Genomic DNA, 24,704 nt, shown 5'->3' with positions numbered 1-24,704 from the left:
AATAAGTGGAAACCACAAGAGGAATCTAGATTCCACACACACACACCTGCCCCCAAGTCTCCACCCCTGGAGTGGTGTCAGCGGCATCCCTGTTGGAAGCAGTAACACTACTCCTCCCAGCCAGGAAGGTGTCAGCAGGGGCCCAGGGGGGAGCCCAAAGTGCTCCCTGGCCAGCAGCAAGGAGGAACCCCTCTCTCAGGTGTCAGTGGAGGTCTAGGAGGCATGTGATTCTACCCCAACCCGGCAGTGATAACATAGTCTCTCTCCTCCGTTGTCTCCATGGTATCAGAGGAAGGCAGACAAAACAGAAGGTTTACATAAGATCCAGAGTGTCACCATACCCCAAACGTCCAGGTTTTAGTGAAAATCACATGTCATGCTAACAGATGAGAAGACCCCAAACTGAATGAAAAGAAAATCACTAGAGGCCAACACTGAGGTGACAGAAGTGTTGAACCAGCCATCATGAAAAGACGTTGTTCAGCAATTATGAACATTCAGGATACACATGAAAAATGGAAAGTTTCATCAAAGAAATAGGAAATTTGGGACACTTGGATGACTCAGTCAGTTAAGCATCTGCCTTCCGCTTAAGTCATGATCCCAGGGTCCTGGGATCCAGTTCCACATTGGGCTCCTTGCTCAGTGGGAAGCCTGCTTCTCCCTCTGCCTGCTGCTCCCCCTGCTTGTGCTCTCTCTCTCTCTCTCTCTCTGACAAGTAAATAAAGGAAATCTTTTTTAAAAAATGGGAAATTTCATGAAGAACCTAGTGGGCATCTTAAACTGGAAAAAATATGACAACCAAGGTAGAGATCTCCGTCGATGGGTTCAACAGCACGATGGCAATGATGGAGGAAAGAGTCACTGCTGTGAAGAGAGAATAATAGAATTTATGCAATCTGAAGAAAGAGGGATAATGGATTTAAAATGTAAAGAATAAAAGTATAAAACTCCTGGGAAGATTTGGAATAGAACTTTAAGATCTAGAGCTAGGTGTAAAGGTCTCAGACTTGATACCAGAAAGTATGATCTTATAAAAGGAAAATTTGATAAATTGGATGTAGTCAAAATGAAACACTTTTGCTCTCCAGAGGATTCTATTAAATGAAGAAAAAAACTACTGAGTGAGGAAGAATATTTGCAAACCATGTGTTTAATAAAGGACTAATGAAACTCAACAATACAAAGAAAACAAACAATGTGATAAGAACATGAAAGAACTAGACCTTTCACTGAAGAAGGTATGCAGATGGCAAATAAACACATGAAAAGATGTCCAGGGGGCGCCTTGGTGGCTGCATGGGTTAGTCATCTGCCTTCAGTCATGAGCCCGGGGTCCTGGGATTGAGTCCTGCATCAGGCTCCCAGCTCAGTGGGTAATCCGCTTCTCCCTCTCCCTCTGCTCCTACCCCCTACTTGTGCTCTCTCTCTCTCTGGCTCACTCTTTCTCAAATAAATAAATAAAATCTTTTTAAAAAAGAAAAGAGATCCAACATCATTAACATTCTTTCTCAATGATTGACTCTTCTGCCTCTTTGTGTAGGCTGTTAACTTCGTCTCCAAGTATGTTTCTGGAGCAAGGTGCTGACCTCGGAAAATTTAAGCATTTTCCTCAGGCCACAGGAGAGTCATTCTGGGAATGAAAGTCCAAGGCTTTGCTCTCCAAATCCCATCTTACTCCCACCTCCTCAGAAGCCCTCAAACCTCATCCTCAAGCATGTTGTGTTGACCTACTTAGTGTTGGGTGGCAAAGTATTCTTTTAAAATTTATGTTAGCATTCATTAAAATATTGTGAGGTATAGAAAAATCCAAATTTCTAGCTTCTCTGAGAAAAACACAGAAAATCTGCCCACCTTGGGTTCACATGCCTATATTCCCCCAGGAAGTTTGGATACCTATGCTTGGTGACTGGCTCTTTAAAAGAAGGATGTTTGCCACAGGCCTCCCCACTCCTTATTGCCCCTGGGAAATGCAGCCAGTCAGCAGCTTTTTATCATCATGTAGCACTGTTGTTTTTCTTAAAGCAGAGTAGAGGAAAGTTACATTTTAACCCCCCTCTCTACGAAATCATAGACCTAAGAAGGCTTTGGGTTCCTCTGGTACATTTCACTGATGTGGTACCTGCCTGACAAGAGTCAGCACTTGAATTTATGACTCTTGCCCTTCCTGAAGCTGTAATGCTGTTACCTCTGCTAGGACCATGTTCTACCTCCCTCACCTCACCTGCCCAGATGGGACTTATTCTGCCAAGTTTAGGCAGCCTTTCTGATCTCTTCGGTAAGAAATCTATTGCTGTCTGTCTGTCTGTCTGTCTGTCTTTCTCTCTCTCTCTCTCTCTTTCCCCTCCATTTGTTTGTTTGTTTGTTTCTTTCTTCCCATACAAGCCACATTTCTTCATCGTGACTTTAATGTTCTACCTTTTATTTTAGCAGTTTGTATAGTTGTATCTTCCCTAATTATAAAGTCAAGTCCTATCTCTGAAAACCTCAGTTCTAAGACTTAAGCGTAGTTGGAGGAGTGGATACCATTGGGCCATCTATGAAAGTTATTCACTAAAATGAAATCGATATACATGGAAGAGAATATGGCTCATTTGGCATTTCTTAAATCAGCAAGAATGAGTGTTATGCAGTTACTATCTTCATTGTTGTAGATCCTTTAACTGTCCTCACTAAGGACCTTCTGGTAGTTCTATCTGGAGTTTCAATGAGGTGCTTATAATTTGGTTGGATGGTATATGATATGCATAGTAAGAGCTAATATTTCTTCTGCATCTAGTTTTCTGAGAAAATATTAAAGCTGTTTTTAGTTTTATAACTCAGAGACCCCAACTGCTTCCTGTGGGGCCCAGCCCTGAGTGTCTCTCCTGATTCTCAGATATTCAATCTGGAGTGGTTGACCTAGTAGGAAATAGGAGTAAAGAATTTCACAGAAGGGAAATTTACCAATGAGGAAAGGACTCATAAATTATTCATATTGATATACTTTGTTGTACTTAGCACATTTTTGTTACAGAGCAAACATTGAGAAGTGAACTGATTATGCTCAATATTGAACTCCTGTATAATTCGATATTGTCTCAGGATAATGGTATTGCAAATGATATTATGATTAGATTAGATTATGATTAGAAGTTTGTTTTGTTTGCTTCCTGATCAAAGAGCAGGGGACAAGAGGTGGCCTTGTTTGTACAAATCGTGTTAGGATTGAGGGATGATTGAAGATCCCAAGAGGAAGACAGCCTGCCAGGCTGGGCATGTGACTGGTGCTGATAGAAAAGGGTCAGGGGGGTGGGCAGGTTTCAGGAATGGAGAGTCTGCTGGGCTCTAATCTGTGGACTCCTGCCCATTTCACAGCTCGCTGCTAATCCGCCTTATCTTTATTCAAAGGGAAGGTCTGAGAAGGCAGAAACCTGGCTGGAGTTTCACCAGACCAGGGGGATCAGCAACTGCTTAGCTTATAATGCCTCTGCGGGTGAAACTGGAACATTTGCAGGAGGGAAGGAAGATAATGGAGAAGTGAGCAACAGAATGTCAAATAGAGTAAGGGTTGAGAGGGTAAGAGCTTGTGGTCTGGAGCCAGACTTCTGCTGTATGTCTATTTCCCACCCGCTTCCCATACTTGCTCTGTGAGCTTGAGCAAATAATGAATCTCTCACTACTTCAGTTTCCTCATCTGTAAAAGGGGATAATAATCATATTTCCCTCATTGGATTGTTGGCATATGAAAAGTTCATAGAATAGTGCCTGCTTTGTGTTGTTAGTCCACTGGCAGTGTTGGCTCTTCTAGGAGGGAGTGCTCACAGGGCAAAGGCAGAAGACAGGCCTGCTCTCTCCTGCACCAAACAGTCAATGTTTCCTTTCATAAGTAGCAACATCTCTGCACTGGACATTTTTTTTTTTTTTTTTGGTCAATTGCTCTTTTTATTCTGTACCTGCAAGGTCATCTGAAACAGCTTGTCTTTTAATGGAGCCTAGGAACTAACTTAGATACAAATAAGGAAGGATAAAGAATGCCAGTCAAAACAACGCATGCTTTTGGGACCCTTATCAATGTGTGAGTGTTCTCAGACATCTCTTTGCAGGCTGGCTTCCAACCTTAGCTGTTTTTTCAGGGTCAGTCTTAGCACTAAACCCAGATATCTACTCATTTCCAAAATACAGCCATTCACGAATGGCTTTATAAACATTATAAAATGTTAGGAAGATCTTTGCCCCTGTTGGAAAACACCTTAGTTCTTATCTCCACTTTCCTAAGGACTAGAAGAGAAAAACCTTCCTATTAATTGTGAAATTTACCTCAATTCTTTTCAAGATATCTATCTATCTGTTTATTTTTTAGAGAGAGAGCATGAGCAGAGGGGAGGGGCAGAGAGAGAAGTAGACTTCCTGCTGACCAAGGAGCCCGATGATGCAGGACTTGATCCCAGGACCCTGGGATCATGACCTGAGCTGAAGGCAGACACCTAACTGACTGAGCCACCCAGGTGCCCACAGATATTTGTGTTTAAAGTATCTTTAGTAATAGATTGAAATATTTTTGCATGTGATCTTATTATACAGATGAAAAACTTGTCACTTTATCTCAAGAAACAAGTACATGAGAAATAATATGGAACTGAGTAATTTGAACCCAGAAACTCTAGCATTAAATGAAATACCCTAGCAGGGCTGCCTGGGTGGCTCAGTTGCTTAAGCATCCAACTCTTGATTTCGACTCAGGTCATGATATCAGCGTCATGAGACCCAGCCTCGTGTTGGCTCAATGCTGGGCATGGAGCCTGCTTCAGATTCTGCCTCTCCCTCTCTCTCTGCCCCTCTCCCTACTTGCAGGCATACACACACACACACACACACACACACTCTCTCTCTCTCTCTCTCTCTCTAAAGGAGAAAGAAAGAAATACCATAGCAGACAGTTTCTATATTTTTCCTAATTCTATATGTCAAGAGACTTCCTAAGTACATTTGTAATAATGATCCTGTAAGGAAAAGTATTTTTGAGTTCAGGAGTTTCCATTGAACCAGTTGCATTCACATGGCCTGGATTCCTGGGCCAGGCAGGCAGTGCTAGGCATGGTTATCCACCAGCTAAACAAGATGAGAGAGTCCTGTCTTCAAGGAGCTGCTCTTCCAGCCCCAGGTGTGGCTCCCTGGAGTGGATTTAGGGATGGAGGAACAAGAGCAGACTGAGCCGTGAGAAGAGGCATTCATGTTGCCGGGGAGAGATTGGGCCTGAGACAGATGTAGGAGTGAAGGAGGTTTAAAGGCTCTTGAGATGGCAGGCAAGGTTGCTGTGAGCAGATCTGACTGCCCCGGATTCTCTGATCCCCTCTCTCTTTCCTGTTCTCTCAGCAGCTGCAGACTTTATCTCTGAGGTAGGGGAAAATGGAGAGTGGGTAAGGAACTCACGAGGAGCAGAAGTGGGGATGTTTCTCTCTCTTGTCTCTTGCCTCCTCCACCTCTGTCTCCTCCTCCTCACTCTTGATCCTACCTTGTCGCATAGATCTGACTTTGCAGAGTGGAAGCTGGTAAGGGGAGTTCTAGAAGTACTAGAAGAAAACGGAGCAACTTTTTTCCTTCATCTTTTCCAGTTTCCTCTATCACTCTACTGTGTTTCTTTAGGTCCTGTGGGGATAAGAGATCCCAACCGGGAAAGCATATACATGCCTACTTTGTCCTTTTTATCTTCCCCCTTCCTCCCAACCTCCTTTCCAGCAGCGTGCCCCCCCAACACACACACACACACACACACACACTCTTCAGGTCCATGCTGAGGTCTGTATGTATGTGAAGATGGTGATGATGATGGCTCCAATAGAAAGGTTGAGAAGCTGCAGCTGGATGTTGTGAGCAATGAAAACTTCAAGTGAAGGAAGAAGAAGATCCAACCATTGGCCTAAAATGATTCATAGTCCAGAGGACTCATTCTAAAATTTTAATACACATAATAATGAAGCAGTAGATTCTAACTGATGAGATCAGAAAGATGGCAAAAGCCTCGAAGAAATGAATTCTAACTGGGGATGGGAAAGGGGAGAAGAGAATGGTGCTGGCAGAAGCAGCTGCTTGAAAGCGTTTTTCAGGGTATGAGTCACAAGCTCGTGTGGGTACATTAAATGAATTAAGGGAGCCAGATTTCAAAGCCCTCCCAGGACCCTGCCAGTGATTTGGTAGAGAGGTGGGTAAAGCTACATCCCTTTTTGTTAACTCCAAGAACAACAGCAGTGACCTGCAACAATCAGAAGCTGCTAGCACCTGGTTGCAGTATCTGGGAGACGTTAGGGAGTGGTGAAGACTGTGGCAAACAGGGAGTATTCTTTATCTAAAAGGCAACAGTTAAATAGTTTCATTCAGTTGCTACTGTTCAGGAATTTGGGAATGTGGGTTTAATGCTGGTAGATTTTACATTCCACTAACTGTAAGCTAGGCCCTGTTCTTAGTGCTTAATAGACTGATTTAACACAACCTCAAAGATGCAATGAATGTTTCTTAAAACCTGATACTTCAGCTAGTTTGTGATAGGCTTCTTGCATTTCAGCAAGCTGTATCTTCTCTTGGTATTTTTTCTTCTTCATCTTTTCTGGTCTTTTCTGGGGGTACTTTGTATCCTCAAATGATGGAATGTTCTCTTATGAAGGATGTTGCCTTGAGACAGAGAACACTGCTTCAAAGGTAAGCCTGGCTGTCTTTCATAAGGTAGTCTCTCTGAGGGTTTATTTAGGAAGTGGTACCTACGACATAGGTCAGTCTGTTCTTGTCTCCAGCTGATCTAAATGTTTTGCTTTCAGTAAAATTTTCACATTTTTCCCCCAAAACTTTAGTCTAAACTTCCAGTTATTGATTCAATTAATCTTTTGTGTTTTTAAAACATGCCTTCTTCAGCTTTCCTTTTATGTTCAGTAAATCATTTTCTGATTTCTGAACATACAAAGAAAACTCCGAGTTGTTGAAAAAATATAGCCAATCTTTTCATAGATAGAGAAATTAATATTTTTTCCAGAAATTAGTATTATCATCATAGGTTGGAGGATGCCATTTGGTCTTCACATGTGAGTCAAGACAGATATCTGCCATTTACAGATCTGATTAAAGTGTGCCTCAGTCCTTTTCAACCTTTTGGGAAGTATTAGTTGCACAACAGTGATGGAATTTGAATAGCGAATACTCTTTACTAACTAGTTTTTGTGGCTGAGGTCGAAGGGGAAACCCATAATAAAATTCCCCTAATTTAGTTAGAAATGAATGGCTCCTAATCTGATGTAGGAAATGCATAATATGGCTGATGGGGAAAGTGTAGAGGGAACTGGCTTAAAAGTGACAAACCCGTGGATCAACGGCAACTCAAAGAGCTGATTGAAAATTTTCCAATTGTTCTTTTTTTTTTTTTTTTTTTAATTCATATCCCTGTGGGTTTGAATTCTGTTCATTTAATTGAACTTCAAGGCAGAGCCATGGAGCAGCCAAGCCTTGGGAGCATTTAGTGAAGTAGGGAGTAAAGGGCAAAGATGATTGGCAGCCTGGGCTGCATCCCTAGACCTGAAATGTGCAGAAACCTGGGATCTGGATTTCGACCAAGAAGCATGCTGTCCAGTTTCACACACCATTATGGTGTGGTCTCTCACTGCAGGCAGCGTGCCGTAAGCCAACACAGTACTAGAAGATGGTTTTCTAGAGCTCGGTTTCCAGCATCTTATGAGTGTATTCAGAATGTTGAAAGAGGGCGCCTGGGTGGCTCAGTCCATTATGCATCTGCCTTTGGCTCAGGTCATGATCACCAGGTCCTGGGATAGAGCCTTCACATCGGGCTCTCTGCTTAGTGGGGAGTCTGCTTCTCTCTCTGCCTGCCACCCGATCCCCACCAGGCTCATGCTCTCTCTCTCTCACTCTCTCAAATAAATAAATAAGATCTTTAAAAAAATGTTGAAAGAATCAGGGACTCCATGCCAAACAGAAACGTGTGTTCTCAGGAAGCTGTAGACAGTCACATATTCGTAGATGTACAGAAGAGTAATTTTAGGAGGAATATGCCTGAAGGAGCAAGAGGTGGTAGAATGTTGGGCTGGGAAGGTACCAAGCCCAGTTCAGGATCTGTCGCTCAGCCTTTCTGGGTGTCTTACTTCCCCATCTGTGAAATGAAGTATGTTGAACTGTATGTATGGTTCTCTGGTGTGTGCTTCTCAGACTTCAGTGTGCTTACATGGTCCCCGGGCATCCTGTTAAATTGCAGCTTCTCATTTAGTAGGTCTGGGGTGTGGCCCGAGCTTTGGCTTTCTCATGAGCTTCCGGCAGTGATGCTGCTGCTGCTGGGCCACAAACCACGTGTTGTTTCGCTAGCTCTGCGCTGTCCCCAAGCCCATTAGCTCTATGAGTCTATGGGCGTGATCATCTGACATTTCAGAACGACAGGAGGGTTTCCGGAAGCATGCCTGCCATGGTATTAACTGTTCTCAGTCTTCATAATCATCTTCATCAAAAACCCTTTAAGTGCCTAATTATGCATAACAATTTCACATGCTTTACAAAAAAAACTAAATAGGTTTGGCCCTTGCCTTATCAGACTTGACAACCTAAGACAGATGGAGAACTATGCAGAGACAGTTATAAATATTGAGTGATAAATATTCATCCAGTTATAGGATGTATTAAAATAAAAAGGTTATGTATTCAGCATGGGCCTTGGGATATTTATTTTCTTATAGCTTTTTGTTCCTTTTAAAATCTGGGAAACTAGAAAGGGGTTCTGTGATTTTTACTTGAAGAGGTTTCTGTTTTACCGATGGGGATTTGGGAATGGGAAGGTCAGTTTCTGAGGCTTCCTTTGTTGTTATTGTTGTTTATTTTGGCTGTACTAACCTCAGAAGAAATATTTAGAGGTTCCTGGGTGGCTCAGGTCATGATCCCGGGGTCTGGGATCAAGCCCAGCAAGGTGCTCCCTGCTCAGAGGTGAGCCTGCTTTTCCCTCCCTCTGCTGCTCCCCCTGCTTGTGCTCTCTCTCTCTCTCTCATTCTCTCTCTCTCCTCCTCCTCTCTGTCAAATAAATAAATAAAAACTTTAAAAAATATATTTTATTGGCCTCACTTGCCAACTCTGATTACCTCGTGTAGGTGTCCTGGCCTGATTTCGTATTGCTTAATGTATTGTGTGGACACAGTTTCATTAACCTCAGCTCTTCCCATCCCAAGGCCTTGGGGCCATCAGGTCATCCTCATGCTATCCTCGGGAAGCAGGGCAGGCAGGGCCAGTCATTAGTACCTCTGAATTATGGGCAGTTAAGGGATTCAAGGAAGGAAGCAGGTGTGTCCCAAGTCTCTTGGTAGTTAATCCACACAGGAAGGTTTGGATTCGGGTCTCTTCTTTCCTGTATGCTTGTTAAACAGATCTGAGGTCTCTGCTGCCTTGGTGGAGGAAGGGGTCAGACGAGAGGCCATTGCCAGCCTTTTCTCCTGCTAGCGGAACAGATTCTGTTCCTCGAGGCCAGGCCACCCACCCACCAGAGATTGCATTCAGGTACCCATAGTGATGAGCAGGTTTGTTATAACCACATCAAAATTTATCAGAATGATGTTAGATTGGCTCAGTTTGTTCATTTCTTCTAGCTTAGAAACAGCTGAAAGAATTATCACAGATCTAGAAAAGGTCCCAACTAACCAAGAGGGTCTGTATCAAAATATTTATGGATGATGAGATTAAAGAGCATTGGTTTATACCTTCTTGACTCATGTAGGCACATGTAATATTTAGTGGTGACTGTGCATATGCTTTGGGACACAGTGACACAAGGGCCACACTCTGGGGTGACAGCTGTAAGTGAATCCAGTCTGAAATGGTATGTTTCAGTGAGGCTCCACCTTCGATCAAACTTGGGTTTGACACTTCGCTCAGCCACTCACCGACTGTGTTACTTATCCTTTCCAAGGCTCAGTTTTCCCCTCTGTGGAACCAGAATAACAGTAGTACAGAGCCCATGGAATTCTCCTGAACGTTACATGAGATGAGGTTGTACGGGTTGTGTAGCACAGCATCTGCAAGTAGTAGGACTCGTAAGCAGTCATTTTTACTCACCAAAATAAAACTGCTGCAAGTGACAGCATCTGGGATCATTTGGAACTGAAAGAGAAGAGTGACAGATTCTAAATTTGGAATTTTTATATTCTTTCACCTCTGAGTGTTTGTACGGGAGTTTGTATCTGGGTTAATGAAAATGTCACACTCTGTTTATCAGGAATAAAGCTGTTATTGAAGCAGAGCCTACATTAATTAGGCTCAACCTCATCTTTCATCCTGTAGTATCGTGTACAGCTGTTGTTTTCTTTGTTTTATGAAAGTAACTATAAAGAGTGAAGGCAGCCTGCTCATATTTAAAGGAGACACAAAATCCTGAGTAATTACAATAGCAGGAAGCTGCAGCTTTAAAAAGTCATATTATTATGTTTTGTCAATACGTATATTTTGCATCCGTGCCTAGTAATGGGTCTGCGTAGACATGTGGAATTATTCAGGCTGGATGGAGGGCGCTAAGTATCAGTTTACTACCTCGAAGGCTGGTGAGAGCAGAGGGGGCTAGCTGGAACTTGGTCTCAGGCAGCAGGGGGATGTCATTTGCTTACACAGCAAGGGCGGGAATGTGAATGAGGCGCTTGGAGGGGCTGCCTTCTTTGGTAAATGGAATCTAAAGCCTGCCAGCAATATTGTAAGGCTGCAGGGCAGGACGGAGCAAGGGCACAAGGCAGCTGGATGGAAACCCAGGAAGCCAAAATGAGCCGTTTAAAGTGGAGGAGGGGGAGCAGAACCCCAGGGAAGTCCCTAACCTCAGAAACTGATTCAGTAGCTTCTTTTTATCTGGTGCCCGTGCTTCTGGTCAGGCTCAGATGTAAGCCAGGTCTCCCTCAAATTTAGTGTGCACATGAGTCACCTGGTAAATGTAGATTCAGATTCAGTAGATCCGAAAGTCTGCATTTCACCCAGGTCTCCAGATGCTGATGCTGCTACGGGTCCGGGGACCACACTTCGAATAGTGAGGGTTTAGCCCACTCTCCCTCCAAGCATCCTGTTCTCCAGGCACCACCTCTGTGTTCAACTATACCCCACACCTTACTTTCAGGCATTTTGGGGCTCTGCCAGGACCTACAATCCATTGATCCTGCTAATTTCCACTGTCACTCCTGCGGGTTCTCCTTTCGCAGTTACCCCGCTTAGATGCCATTCTCTCTCTCCATTCCCTCCAAACATTCCTTTGCTATACCTTCAGGTTCTTTGCTTCTTTCTCTCTTTCCTCATTTTACTCACCTGCTTACACTATCTCTCTACCCGCCCACATCTGTGCTGTTGATATGGCCAGAGGGACACGCACCCCTGCACTAATAGGTCTTGTTTTTACCCAGTGGACCCCTAAGACTGCTGGTTTCCTTGTCCATTCATTCACAATCTCCCTCTTCCAGAGGACTCAACCCTACTTTCTGCTCTTCTGTGAAACCTTCACCGTTTTCTTTCCCCTCTTTACTTTCCGCTGATAAAATTGCTTCTCACATTCATCTGTTGGGTTCACCCCCATGTCTGCATGTGGGCCCATGTCTGGGGTCTCCTCTGGAGGAGCCATGGGAGCACTGGGCATTCTCTGAGTCTCCCAGTGGTGCCACCATGATGGTCACGTTGAAGGGCATGCATGACTGTACCCATGCCCCAGACTAGCTTCAGTTGTTTAGTAATTCTCATAACTGTTTTGCCAGATGGCTGGTTTGTCTCCCATCCCCTACCAGGACACTCCATGAGGGCTGGGAATTTTGTCTGCCTTGGTCAGTATGGAAACACCACGAGGAATAGTGTCCAGCACATGGAAATTATCCTTAAATAATGCATTTGAAGAGATATTAGATGTATTAGAGTGGAAGATGTGATTATATTTGAAGAGAATCTGAAAAAGCTAATTATAACAAAAACAATATATCAACATAGATTTTTAATTTTTTTTAAATTTTTTTATTTATTATTATTTTTTATAAACATATAATGTATTTTTATCCCCAGGGGCACAGGTCTGTGAATCGCCAGGTTTACACACTTCACAGCATTCCTCATAGCACATACCCTCCCCAATGTCCATAACCCCACCCCCCTCTCCTGACCCCCCTCCCCCCAGCAACCCTCGGTTTGTTTTGTGAGATTAAGAGTCACTTATGGTTTGTCTCCCTCCCGATCCCATCTTGTTTCATTTATTCTTCTCCTACCCTCCAAACCCCCCATGTTGCATCTCCACTTTCTCATATCAGGGAGATCATGTGATAGTTGTCTTTCTCCGATTGACTTATTTCACTAAGGATGATACCCTGTAGTTCCATCCACGTCATCACAAATGGCAAGATTTCATTTTTTGATGGCTGCATAGTATTCCATTCAACATAGATATTTTAAAAGCCACTGTCATCCTTTCTGAACAGACAAGGCTATGGGAGACCCTTGTTTGGGGACCCCTTTGGACCTGACACTGCCAAATGTCCTAGAGGTTGCTGGGCCTGCCAGGCTTTTCCGGGATCAGGAGGGAAAATGACCAACATCTAATTCTGTCCAAGAATTCCTGTCCTTTCTCAGTAAACACTCTCAGGGAGGTCGATAGTCACATGAGCCTTTAACCAACCCTCCTGTTCTGGGCTACAGAGCATGCTGTCTTTACTTGGGACCTGACAGAGAGCTGTAATGAAAGCATTTGACAATTCCACAGGCTAACTATGCCTACTTTGTCATGCATTTAGGAAAGAGGATATTTGCCATGCATATGACGCTGTTTGGGCCTATGCTTATGAAAACAACCACGTACATGGCTTTAAGTTGGTAGAGGAAATGTCCTATGAAGCCACAAATGGAGGCACTCTCCATGGGACTGTGTAGTGCTGCCCATTCTCAAGGATGAGAAATGCAGGCAGTTGGTCCATTGCAAGTGAAGGAAAGGTGTATCAGTGTGGAAAGTTCTAGAAATATTTATTTTAATTTCATTCTGAAGAGTTTTGCTTTTAATAACATTGCCAGCATAGATCCTTGCCTCCCAAGCTTTTGAGCAAGCTTTGGTTGAGGAATCCAAAGCAGAGTGTGTTTTGTATTAGGGCCGAGAATACAGAGGGTGCTCAATATATGTGCTTTCCTCCCTCTCTTTTCCCTCACCCGTGCCCTTTCTGCTTGTCCTTATCCAATTTGTTGTCTTTCTGCAAAGTATGGAAGTTAAGATAAAAATATTACTATGCTTTAATAAGTCATCATTCGTTGAGACCAGTGATTCTCAGCTAGGAAGTGATTTTGCCATTAAGGGGACAGTTGCCAAATTCCAGAGACCTTTTTGGTCACCACAGCTGAGGCGTGAAGGAACACCAACCCTTCAGAACAAAGAATCTCCCAGCCCCACATTCCAGTGCTCTGTACTTTGCACTGCTCTTTGTAGTTTACTTCTCTACTGGACTCTAAAGAAGAGACGGGCAAGATTGGGGGTGTCTGGGTGGCTCAGTCGTTAAGCGTCTGCCTTCAGCACAGGTCATGATCCCAAGGTCCTGGGATTGAGCCCCACATCTGGCTCCCTGCTCAGGGAAACCTGCTTCACCCTCTCCCAGCCCCCCTGCTTGTGTTCCCTCTTTCGCCATGTCTCTGTCAAATAAAATCTTTAAAAAAAAAAAAAAAAAAAAGGGTGGGGGGAGAGAGAGAGACAGGCAAGATTGAGAAGGTTGTGACAGGCTGTTGGTCTAGGTTGGTGGACTACCCCTGCCAGGTACCAGCATCCACCTACTCTGAATAAGCACATTACAGATCGTTTCCAGCTGAAAAACAACTGCTTTACTCAATATTCATTTCGAGGTCGAGTTGTTCGACCTCTTAAAAAGGCAGTAAACCGACAGTGTGGCAGAGGCAGGGAGAACTGTGAGTGGGAGCTTAGGGAGATGAGGCGGAGGCTCCACTAGGGTGCTGGGCATGGTGGCAGGTGTGTGATGGGGAGCTTGTCACACTGTGCCAAGTGGCTTGGGTTTCATCCGAAGAGCTTTGGAGAGTCCTATGCACAGAGCCCTCACTCTCTTTTCTGTGGTCTCTTCACAACCTGGACATAGGTCTGTTGTTACCTGTGTCTCTGTATCATGTATATTGGTAACTTGGTCTCTGGAACTGGGCCTTCTCCTCTTCGCTTTGAGATAGCACAGAGGTTTTTCAGAAAGGCTTGTTAGACAGAGGTAGCAGAGTCTCAAAATAGTTCTCCACTTCTAAACAGGTGCTACTCTCAACACTTGCTTCTGACGCAGTTGATTAGAGCTTGAAATGCACCTTCCTGGCTCTATAAATGATAAGTTTTCAGGAAACCTACCAAAACCCATGATATGGCTGAACTGTAACGCTTAGTGGTACAGAATGGGGAATTTCCCAGCAAAAGGTGAAGAGGAAAGAATTTCCGTTGCCTTTCTTTGTTGAGATACAGTAAATGTGATCTTTACCGTTTGCCTGCCTCCCCGATGTGTGACTCTTCCTTGCCATTTACTGCCCTTTTTCTCTTGGAGCTTATATTCAGGCTCTTAGACTATGTGGGTGTAGGCTCCATGAAGTGCAGTAGGGGTTGGGGGGCTCTTGGTGGCCCCTGGAGAGTCTGATACGGCAGCTCACAGAGCAAACACCACCTTGCTTATTGTCAATTTTACTATTTCTTTTTCTTTCTAGCATTCACTTGCATTTCATTTTTTTCGTAAGAAATGGCTTTCTTTTCTCTTTTACACTACCAAAAAGGAAAAAAATTTGCATCGGTTTACATCAGTGGATACTGTTTCTGAGAATATTCAGTCTAGTTATTGGGCCATTCTTTCATGACCTCTGCCTTTTACTTCCACTTAACATATTTTAAGTTGTCTTCCTAGATCCATAGTCAACAAAAACAAAATTTCAGATTTGAGATTACATTCCTCAAAATAGCATCACCCTTCCTCTTAGAGGAAATGATCTTTATAAGTAATGAGATCTTTATTTTAAGGTAAGAATGATGCTAACAAAAATATGGCACATTTCAAGAGGAAAATAAAATAATATGCCTAAATATATTCACTGTTCTGTACCACTTTATTCCAGCTATCTTTGTCTTGAAAAGGCCATCATCATCTGGGACATGCAGCCCTTTTTGTTTTAACCCATGGTATCTTGCAGAACTCAGAAGGTCTCTGTGTGAGGTGTGCAGTACTAACCCATAGTCACTGTCCATGTCTGTGGAAAGAAAGGCAGAATGCAGCAATGTGTCTAAAACCTCCAGGGCATAATTATTCATCGTTGGGAGCACATGTAATGTCATGTACACTTTTCCGCATATATAAATTTCAGATAAATATATAGGTCTGTGAATATTTTAAATGAAAGGTTTAACCTTTGTTTTTCAACATTCTTTTTTTATAGTATTAAAATACTAAAGGTTAATTAAAGAGTTGTTGGTTGCTTTTCTTATTGTTCAGAACCTTAATAGGTAAATGAAAAGGTGATCATTTTACCCTTAGCTATTGTAATGTTCCTTCAGTTCAGAGTTTTGAAATTGTTTCTTCTTGTGTTTCCTTTCCAGAAAACACAAGGCCGTTCTCTTATTTCAGCAGTTGGGTGTAACCTCAGAGCCGGAAAAGAGTGATTTCAAGGTATTCACATATCTGATGTATTCTATGTTCTCGCTTATTTAAGCTTGCTTTTAGCTTAAGTTTGTATGGGAATCGATAGATTATTTGGGGACCCTGCACTGTAGAACTTAGACACAGCTTTGAAGCTGAAAAATCTCAAGAGTATTAGCCTGTACAGTTCCTAATTCAGCACCAGGGGTTTTTGCCATAGAGATTGTGAGACATCAATGGTTATGCTTTCTATAGTGTGGCATTTCCTATTGGTGATGGGCACAACCCTGGCTCTGCCTTCTAATACCAGTGAGAGACTGGGCAAAATGCCTACCCTCTCGGTCTCTCTACTCAACTTCGAGATAAGGATAATCACTGTTACCGTCTTAAGGGTTTGTTGGATAGATTAATAGGATGCTGGGGTGTTCCCCACTGTCACTGCCACCACAATCAAAATTATGAGGCTGTGTTCACTGTTCTCAGTGGTGTAAGGAATCTCATATATGCTAATGATAAAGTTGTATCAAATTTCCTTAATGACTTTGGGTCATTTTCGAATAGAACCGAATCCAGAAAAAAAATTATCCAACCTAAGTGAAGGACAAGTTAACACAAAGATATTTTAGATTTAGTTATAGCAGTTAGCTTACTACTTGATTCTCAATTTTTACAATGAATCCTGGGCTGCAAAGTGCTATGTTCACCCATTTAAAAGATTTACAAACCTCAAACACTGTGACCTGACTGACCTCTATCCATTATACATCATTATGCAATTCCTCTGTGGGGCTAGAAAGAAAGGCGTACATCTGGCTTGAATGTTCCCCATCTCTTTACAGAATGAATCTAGTAAAATAGGCCACTGTCTTTTAATTAAATCTTTCTTTTAAGTTGCTGAGAATTTCTTTCTCTTTCAGAGTAACCCTTTCCTCTTACAAGAACAGGGAGTGATTTCGGGGTCATTTTGATTACCCTCTGAGGTCTTTTTAAATATGACTACAGATTCTGGAAAACAGCCTGCCTTTTGTTAGTTAACTTAGCCTAAAGAATCAGTGCATTAAGAGCTTTGATTATCCACACTCCAAAAATGCTTCACTCTGATCACCCAACATTTGACTAAAATCTCAATTTGGGGATTAAATATTTTCTCTAATGCACTTCCATTTCCACTAGCTGCTTGCCTTACTCATTTTATTTGTGGGCCCGAAATGAAACATTTTCCAGTTGGGGGGCATTAAGGTTTAACTCAGAAATCTATATATTATAGAATAGGTCTCAGATGTTTCTGTAGTGGAATCACAGTCTTGAGTTTTTGGAAAGCATTGTATTGTGTGCTCCTTTTTTTGTTCAGGGCCGATTGCTTAAATTTAACCGAGGATTTTTTTTCCCCCGACCAAATTTCCAGTGTGCTCTCTGCCAAATTCGTGACCCCAATGTTTTGGTTATCTTCACTTGTGTATCCCCGGCAGCTCTCAAAATTAATATTGGATTCAGTGAAACATTTTCCCCTTGCCCACCTGCTCACCTTCTGCTTATAACGGATTCCTTCTCCTGGAATCAATATTTCACTTAAAGGCATCACTGTCAACCCTGTGACTTAAGCCAGAAATCTCCAGCCTGACATTGCTTCACCCTCTGCATCCAGTGCACACCAGATTCTGGATTTAAGATCATATATGAAAATTCCAAGAACAGTGACTGGGGCTTGGTGAGGGCAAATATTAACTGCCAGCTGCTACAAATGTTCGCTGTAAATATCTTCCCAGTCTCTCCTCTGTCTGCTACTGTCACTACATTAGTTCTGGCCTTCATGACTGGCCTTCAGTCTGTTGCTAGAACTAACGTAAGTCTCTTCCAAAACTCTACCGATTTTAGGTCCCTTGCTCCCCAATTTAGAACGTGGTTTCCTACTCAGTGACTTCTGTGTACACTTTAACCTTGAGAATAGATCCAAACACTTTGGTGTGGACTCCACGACTGGCTCTGTGCAGCCCTCTCATGCACTGCTTGCCTCTCCCCACTTCAGCATCATTTAGACTTTCAGCTTCATTTAGACTGAATTTCTCAGGATATTCCAACACACAGCTGGCTTTCAGGCACACGTGCCTTTGTGCGTGCTGTTCTTACTTCTGAGAATGCCCTTGCCCTTTTTTCCTTGATAAATTCCAGCACACCCTTCCAGATCCACCTCAGTTTTCATGTCCTGCGAGAAGCCCTCCTGATCCCCCAATATAACTGGGCTTCCACAGTTCTTAAGTTGTGTCTCTGATTGTGCTGTATTTAATTATCCACTTATATGTCTGACCCTCCTATAGATACTTTTGGAATTTTAATTGTGTGTCATTTCCAACTTAGAAGTACATTCAGCCAATATCCTCACCAGCTTTGGTGATGACAGTAGTTACTTTTCACTGTGCTTAAATTTGAGGTTCAAAATTTAGATTACCCCGACCTATTTCCAGGCCTCTAATCGCCTTTGACTTGGAAAAAGTGCTTTAAATTTCCAGACTTGTTCTTCCCACATATCAGAAAGACAAGCAATGAGAAGGAACAGCATCAGTAACTGTTTGGTGAGACATGAGCCCTAATCCAAATCAACACATGAGTGTTTCTTGAGAGACCGCAGTTAACACAATTAGCAAAAGACTGGATCTTTGAGGAGTTAGAGAAAAAGAATGGAATTCATTTTTAATTCCAACCAATTGTGAGCAGGAAGACAAAAGCCTTGGCTTTGTAACCAGAGGTTACCACAGGCCTGTCAGGACTTTGAACAACTGTCTCCACTGTGAAAATAGGTTTAGCTTGTCGGGTGAGAGCAGGGCTGAGGAAATAGTGACTTTAGCCGGCTTTTATCTCTTGTTTCATCTTTGGCTCACAAAGATGAGGTTAATTGCAGCAGAAGCTATTAGCTTTATTTTTAAAACCAGTCAATTTTAATAGCAACCTGCTTCTGCCCTGAAAAATGTCCAAGAGCAGTAAGAAAGAGCTGAATAGAAAAGTATGTGTTACGTCGTGAGTCTTGGCTTTCTCTGGGCCAGTAGTCAACCAAATCCTTGGCAGTCTCTCTAATCTTTTTCTTTCTTTCTTTCTTTTTTTTTTTTGCTGTCCTTAGCTACATTTATTGTGTGTGTGTCTTCTGAGTTATAAAAGCAAGATACATATTCACTACAGAAAACTGGAAAATGCAGAACTCCCTAGGAAGGAGAAAAGCTTCCACGGGAGGCTCTTAGCCAAAGAGAACCATTATCAGCATCTTGGCTGCTGTCAGCTTTGTAGAGTTTTCTCCAAGCAAACATAAATACTTTTCATGTTCTTATGTGAAATCTTGCATTCATAGGACAATTAATAATAGAGTGAATTCTCATATATTCACAATCCATATTCACACACTATCAAGATTTTGGTACCATTGGTTCATCCATTTCTTTTTTCTCCTTCCCTACCTCCTCCCTTTTGGAAATATCTGCTAACTACTTTGTAAAGAAAAATCCTGCTATGCTAGGAACTATGGCAGGCAAGCATTCGCCTGCCAATTTCCCCTACCCTCGCTTACCTTTTATTAGGGTGCAAAAAAAAGGTATGGTTTTACACTCAGTTATTGCATTGTACTTTGGGGATAAGTAGCCTTAAAGCTCAAGTCGATCACGTGCTAGATGGGTATTGATTTTTCCTCTTAAATCAATGTTTCCCCAGAGCATAGTTTTATTTATTCATAAAGCTAAGATGATGTCTGACAGGAGTTATAGCAGCGTAAGGCTGTGGTGAAGGCACAATACGGAGAGCTTTTGTAAGACTCGAAAATCAATGATGCTGGAGGGTTACTTCATAAGCCTGAAAAAGTGCATTTGCTGTGCTCCCAAGTGTGAAAGGAAAATTTCAGCATATGGTTAACGTCCATCCTCTGGGTTTTTGGTTTTTTGTTTGTTTGTTTGTTTGTTTTTGTTGCCACTTTGCAAACGAACCTAAAGGAAGTGTAACTAAAATTGGAACATCAGGCTGGATAGAATCAGAGCTTCAACGACAACCCCTTGTTGACACCAAGTCTGTCAGCTTGCTCCTGAAAGACGAGCTGGGCCTGTTAATTGCAACCCTGTAAAGTTGTCCCATAGTGCAGGGATCCCACAGCATGGGTATCCCCAAAGGGCAGGTAACGCAAGTGTGTTCCCTTTTGGGGATACTTCCTTCACTTTGGAATACTTTTGTCTACTTGGTGGTATTTTAAGAAGACAGGATACCTCTGTGGGACACCTGGGTAGCTCAGATGGTTAAGCATATGCCTTTGGCTCTGGGGCTCAGGTCATGATCCCAGGGTCCTGGGATTGAGCTCTCCATCAGGCTCCCTGCTCAGCATGCACATGTGGGTGAGGGGAGGGACAGAGGGAGAGGGACAGAGAGAATCTCAAGCAGACTCCCTACTGAGTGCCAAGCCTACCACGGGGCTCGATCTCATGACCTATGAGATCATGACCTGAGCCAAAAAACAAGTCAGATTCTTAATTGACTGAGCCACCAAGGTGCTCCTGGAATTTTATCTATCAGTTCTCTGATCTTTACATGGTAGAACTGGCTGAGGAGTCAGATGACCTGGATGCTATCCTAGCAGCTGGGTGACCCAAGGTTGAGTTCTTGAGCTTCTCAAGGATTGAAGTTTTATTTATAGTGTCATTGTGTTTGTTCATTAACAAATGAGAGTTATTCACTTGACTTCCATCATCTTCCATATATCAAGATTTTTTTTTCTTTTAAAAGTAACTTGTTGATATTTTTTAAAGAGGATGGAAAGAGAAAACAAAAGAAAAAATGGGTAGTTGAAATTAGGAATATTTTTACATGAAAAACAAAGAAAGCTCTTTCCAGTTTAAGTGGTCCATGATTTTCTGTGAAAAGATTTCCAATGATTAACTCATCTACCAGTAGCCACAGTTTCCTTAGAAAAGGAAGTTTAGGAACTGGAAACTTCACTACCTGCTTCGGAGGGCAGCTGGGTGCTCCTGTTGGGTCTGTAGCTCCCAGGGGGCCCCAGTCCCCCTCCAGAGCTTTGGGACAAATCTCTTAGACACTGCCCCTTTGGCTCTTCCCTGTTTGATCTCTCCTGGTAGCAACAGTGTGAGAGCCTCTTCAGAGGAGGGTTCTAGGAACTAGAAAGGAAAGGACATAAAGCTGTTCACTGTGGTTACTGTTCACTGCTGGTCACATTTGTTTCTCTTTGTCTCGCTGTGTTAGGCATTGATACAGTGGGATGCCATGTCCATGTTCAAGGGTTTCTCCCCTTAAGCCCCAAGAAAGTTGCTGTTCTTTTTATGAGTAGATGACTCACTTGGCAAAAGTAAGACGATTCCAAGAGTTATTTTTGGAGTGTTGAGGTTGAGATTTTTTTTTTAATTCAGTTAACCAACATATAGTACATCATTAGTTTTTGATGTAGTATTCAGTTATTCATTAGTTGTGTATAACACCCAGTGCCCATCATAACACCTGCCCTCCTTAATACCCATCACCTGGTTACCCTATCTCCCCACCCCCTTCAGTTTGTTTCCCGGAGTCCAGAGTCACTCATGCTTTGTCTCCCTCTCTGATTTCTTCCCATCCAGTTTTCCCTCCCTTCCCTTGTGGTCCTCCATGCTATTCCTCATGTTTCAAATGTGAGAGAAACCATATGATAATTGTCTTTCTCTGCTTGACTTATTTCACTCAGCATAATCCCTTCCAGTTCCAACCATGTCAGTGCAAACAGTGGGTATTCATCCTTTCTGATGGCTGAGAAATATTCCATTGTATAGATGAACCACATCTTCTTTATCCATCTTCTATTGAAGGACATCTCGGCTCCTACCATAGTTTGACTCTTGTGGACATTGCTGCTGTGAGGTTGAGATCTTATCTTCAGCAGAAACTCAAACTGCCTGGCATGAGAAGCACACTACAGGGCCTGTTGGAAGAGGAGGGGGTTGGCTCTTGGACTCTAACCATTAGGTTAAGGTTATTTGTTATGTTTTCTAAACATCTTTAACAAAGTCCTCCAAAGTCTTTCTGACATTCCTCCAGTATAATCAACTTCATATTCTTTAATCCTACCCTTCTTCCCTATCTTTGAAAATTAACTTTGCACCCCTCCAGGAAGCTGTTTAGGAAAGTTGTTCTTCTTTAGCCCTCTGGGTTTAGCAAGTCAACACTCATCATCAGTGGAATGATAGGTGTCACCGCTAGCTAGCTGACCCTGTATCCAAATTGGTAACACATGACAATTCTGAGTGGTGGACCTCTGGGAACAACCATAGTTTCTCCAGATGTTGACATGTTGCTCGGTCCATGCCAGAGCCCACCCTTCTTCGTGTGCTCATGCAGACACCCGAAAGACATCAGACAGGTTATGCTGATAGCCTGTCTCTGCTGGGGGTTTTTAACAATGACGAATCAGAAAACAGGGGAAAAGACAAGAAATTAGAATTCTTTCCAAAACTTCATGTAGGGAAATGACCACAGGTTGAGAATTCTATGAAGCTGAGTATTTCCTAGTGGGACAGCCAGAAAATATAGAAACTCGGGAGTGATAAACCAGGGTTTACTATTTCATTTACACCAAGCTTTGCCATCGCTCTGTAAATGCCCCATAGCGCGAGGGCACACTGCCAGACATGAATGTGGGAAAATTGTTTTCCCACATTTGAATGTATTTAGGCCATCAAATGTGTACATACAATTTCAGGTATTGTTAGGCAATTATTAAGCCAAACAAGCTATGTTTGCAGAAGACGAGGGAAGTTTAATTTTTAGTTGAGCATATTCTTGAGCCTCTGCTAAAGAAAGAACTCCTGTTTACTTTAACTGGAGACATTTGCCTCTTGAGTGTCTAAGTGTGGTATAGGCTGCAGATAGCCACTCGGACTCGAAGCCAGCTGGTGGCACTGGGGATGGGCGTGGGTACTGTTACAGAGCACAGAGACACTCAGTTAAATTGTCAGGAGTGGCAGGATCAAATTATTTTATTGTTGACTGATTTCAAATTGCTTTGTCTTATAATCTTTTTATGTAATCTGACCAATATTCTACTGTTTAAAAATTATGTATGTTTCAAACATAAAAACAGGAGAAAAATGCAAGATTATGAGACTAAATCATATCTCTCCAATTTTTCCCAGCAAAGATAGTTCTTCCAAGTTGAAAGCATAGAGGATGGCTTCTTCTTGACAAGTGGATTGCAACTTAAATGTTACCTGCTCAAAGAGGACCTCCCAAGCATCCATGGCTCAGGAACTCCTCAAGACATTTTCACTTCTTAATCCTTGACCTTCTTAATTTACTTCCCCACTGATACTTTGGTGTTAGTCTTCTGTCATTCTTCACCTACCAGGAAGTGAGCTGAGACTTTGTTTTTTTCACCATGTATACTCAGTGCCCAGAGCAGTGCCTGGCCATTAGAGAGCACCCAAATGTTCTGGATCTGCTTTCTTCTCCGGATCTTCCCCTCATTTTCATCTTTGAGACCATTTCATCATTACCGCCTGGAAGCAGACCTGACTGTCGCCTTCCCTTGCTGTAGAATCCATGGTATTTTAAATTTTGTATTTTTTTGTAATTAGCCAGTGTTTGCTTCCTGGTTGTAGCATCTGGCTGGCATGGTGATAACACATCTCCTGTCTCTTAATGTGATAGGTAGTTGAGGCAGGTGAGTCCTGTCAAGTTTTCCAACCATAAGATGGAGCTTCCAAAAGATTCTGAGAGAGAAACACATTTAAGAGTTACCCATTCACTGAAGGGTCGGTTGGATAGATTGTTCTGCTGTGATGGTAGACCCAAGCAATGACTTGTTTTGGCATCCTTTTTTGGTAGTGTTATTTAATTTACCCCTGGGACTAACTCTTACCAAAGGAAAGCTTTTTTTTTTTTGGAAATGGTCTACCTCTTAACCCCCAGGTCCAGCCCAGATGCCAGAGTCTGATCTTGTTATGTCTGGGAATATCGCTTTTCCACTAATGGCTGTATTTTACATGCTAATGAATCCAGTCTTTTCTACAGGTCTGCTTTGTTTATGCAAAACAGATAAAAATGGGAACATGTATGAATCAATGTCTTCTTTCAGGTAGCAAAGAAGCTGCTGAGGAGCCTGCATATAATTTTATGGTCCCTCATGTCAGGCGAACCAAGGAAGTGTGGGTTCTGTGGTCATCAAAAATAATGTTTGTTGGATAGCGTTAGGTAGACAGAAAACAGATTTGAAATTCAGGGCCTTTGCCACTTCCTGTCTTAGAAAAGTCCACTTGATTTGGACCATCTTTTACACTTTGAAGGAGTCACATTTTTTTACCATAGTGGCCTGAAAGCATTAACCACACTCTTGATTTTCAATAATATGGAAAAGTCATTCCAAATTGGTCTTAACTATTAACAGAGGAAAGGCAGAAAATTAAATTAGCAAGGAGGTGTGCTCAATGCTATAGAGTCTCTGAAAAATCTAACTCTTGAGAGAAATTTATTCTGTTCTGGAAAGAATAGATTACTTTTCCAAGAGATGCTAAAATGGAATAATAGCAGGATTTTCAATTCTTACCTTAATTTTGCCATCAACTTGCTGTAATTTGCCTTTTTAAAAAAATCAGCCTGTAAGAAAAACATTATGGTACTTCTCTGTTATACCTATTATATAGAATTAACTCTGCAGATTAATTTAAAGATAAGGTGTAAATACTAATAGTCCAGCATTTCAGAAGTGCTCAGATCTTGGGGTATTTATTGATTTCTGTCTTTGAGCTTGATTAAAAAGGTGCCTCAGATCCGTGGAAACAATGAGCTGTTTAAAAATTCTAGGTTAAGAGTAAGTTTCTCTGGGTGAATAATGGGAATGAAACTTGGCTTCTTACTAATGGACACAATTTTGAGTTTGGATCTAATGCCAGGACCTCTAGTACTATGTTGAATAGCAGTGGTGATAATGGACATCCCTGCCGTGTTCCTGACCTTAGTGGAAAAGCTTTCAGTTTTTCTCCATTGAGAATGATATTTGCGGTGGGTTTTTCATAGATGGCTTTGATGATATTGAGGTATGTGCCCTCTATCCCTACACTTTGAAGAGTTTTGATCAGGAAGGGATGCTGTACTTTGTCT

The 24,704-nt window shown here is 42.3% G+C and overlaps 1 protein-coding gene across 1 annotated transcript in view; it reads left to right on the top strand.

Annotated features, from left to right (window-relative positions):
• The window catches only part of PAG1 (phosphoprotein membrane anchor with glycosphingolipid microdomains 1), a 138,361-nt gene that overhangs the window by 30,146 nt on the left and 83,511 nt on the right, over positions 1-24,704 (top strand). The window contains exon 2 of the mRNA XM_059394772.1: positions 15,563-15,632. The gene's annotated coding sequence lies outside the window, so the exon portion shown is untranslated. The remainder of the gene's footprint in view (positions 1-15,562; positions 15,633-24,704) is intronic.

The sequence above is a fragment of the Mustela nigripes genome, chromosome 3, assembly GCF_022355385.1.
Source record: "Mustela nigripes isolate SB6536 chromosome 3, MUSNIG.SB6536, whole genome shotgun sequence".
In the NCBI taxonomy this organism is placed as follows: domain Eukaryota; kingdom Metazoa; phylum Chordata; class Mammalia; order Carnivora; family Mustelidae; genus Mustela; species Mustela nigripes.
Note: the sequence above shows the minus strand (reverse complement) of the source record. Positions and strands in the feature narration are given on the sequence as shown.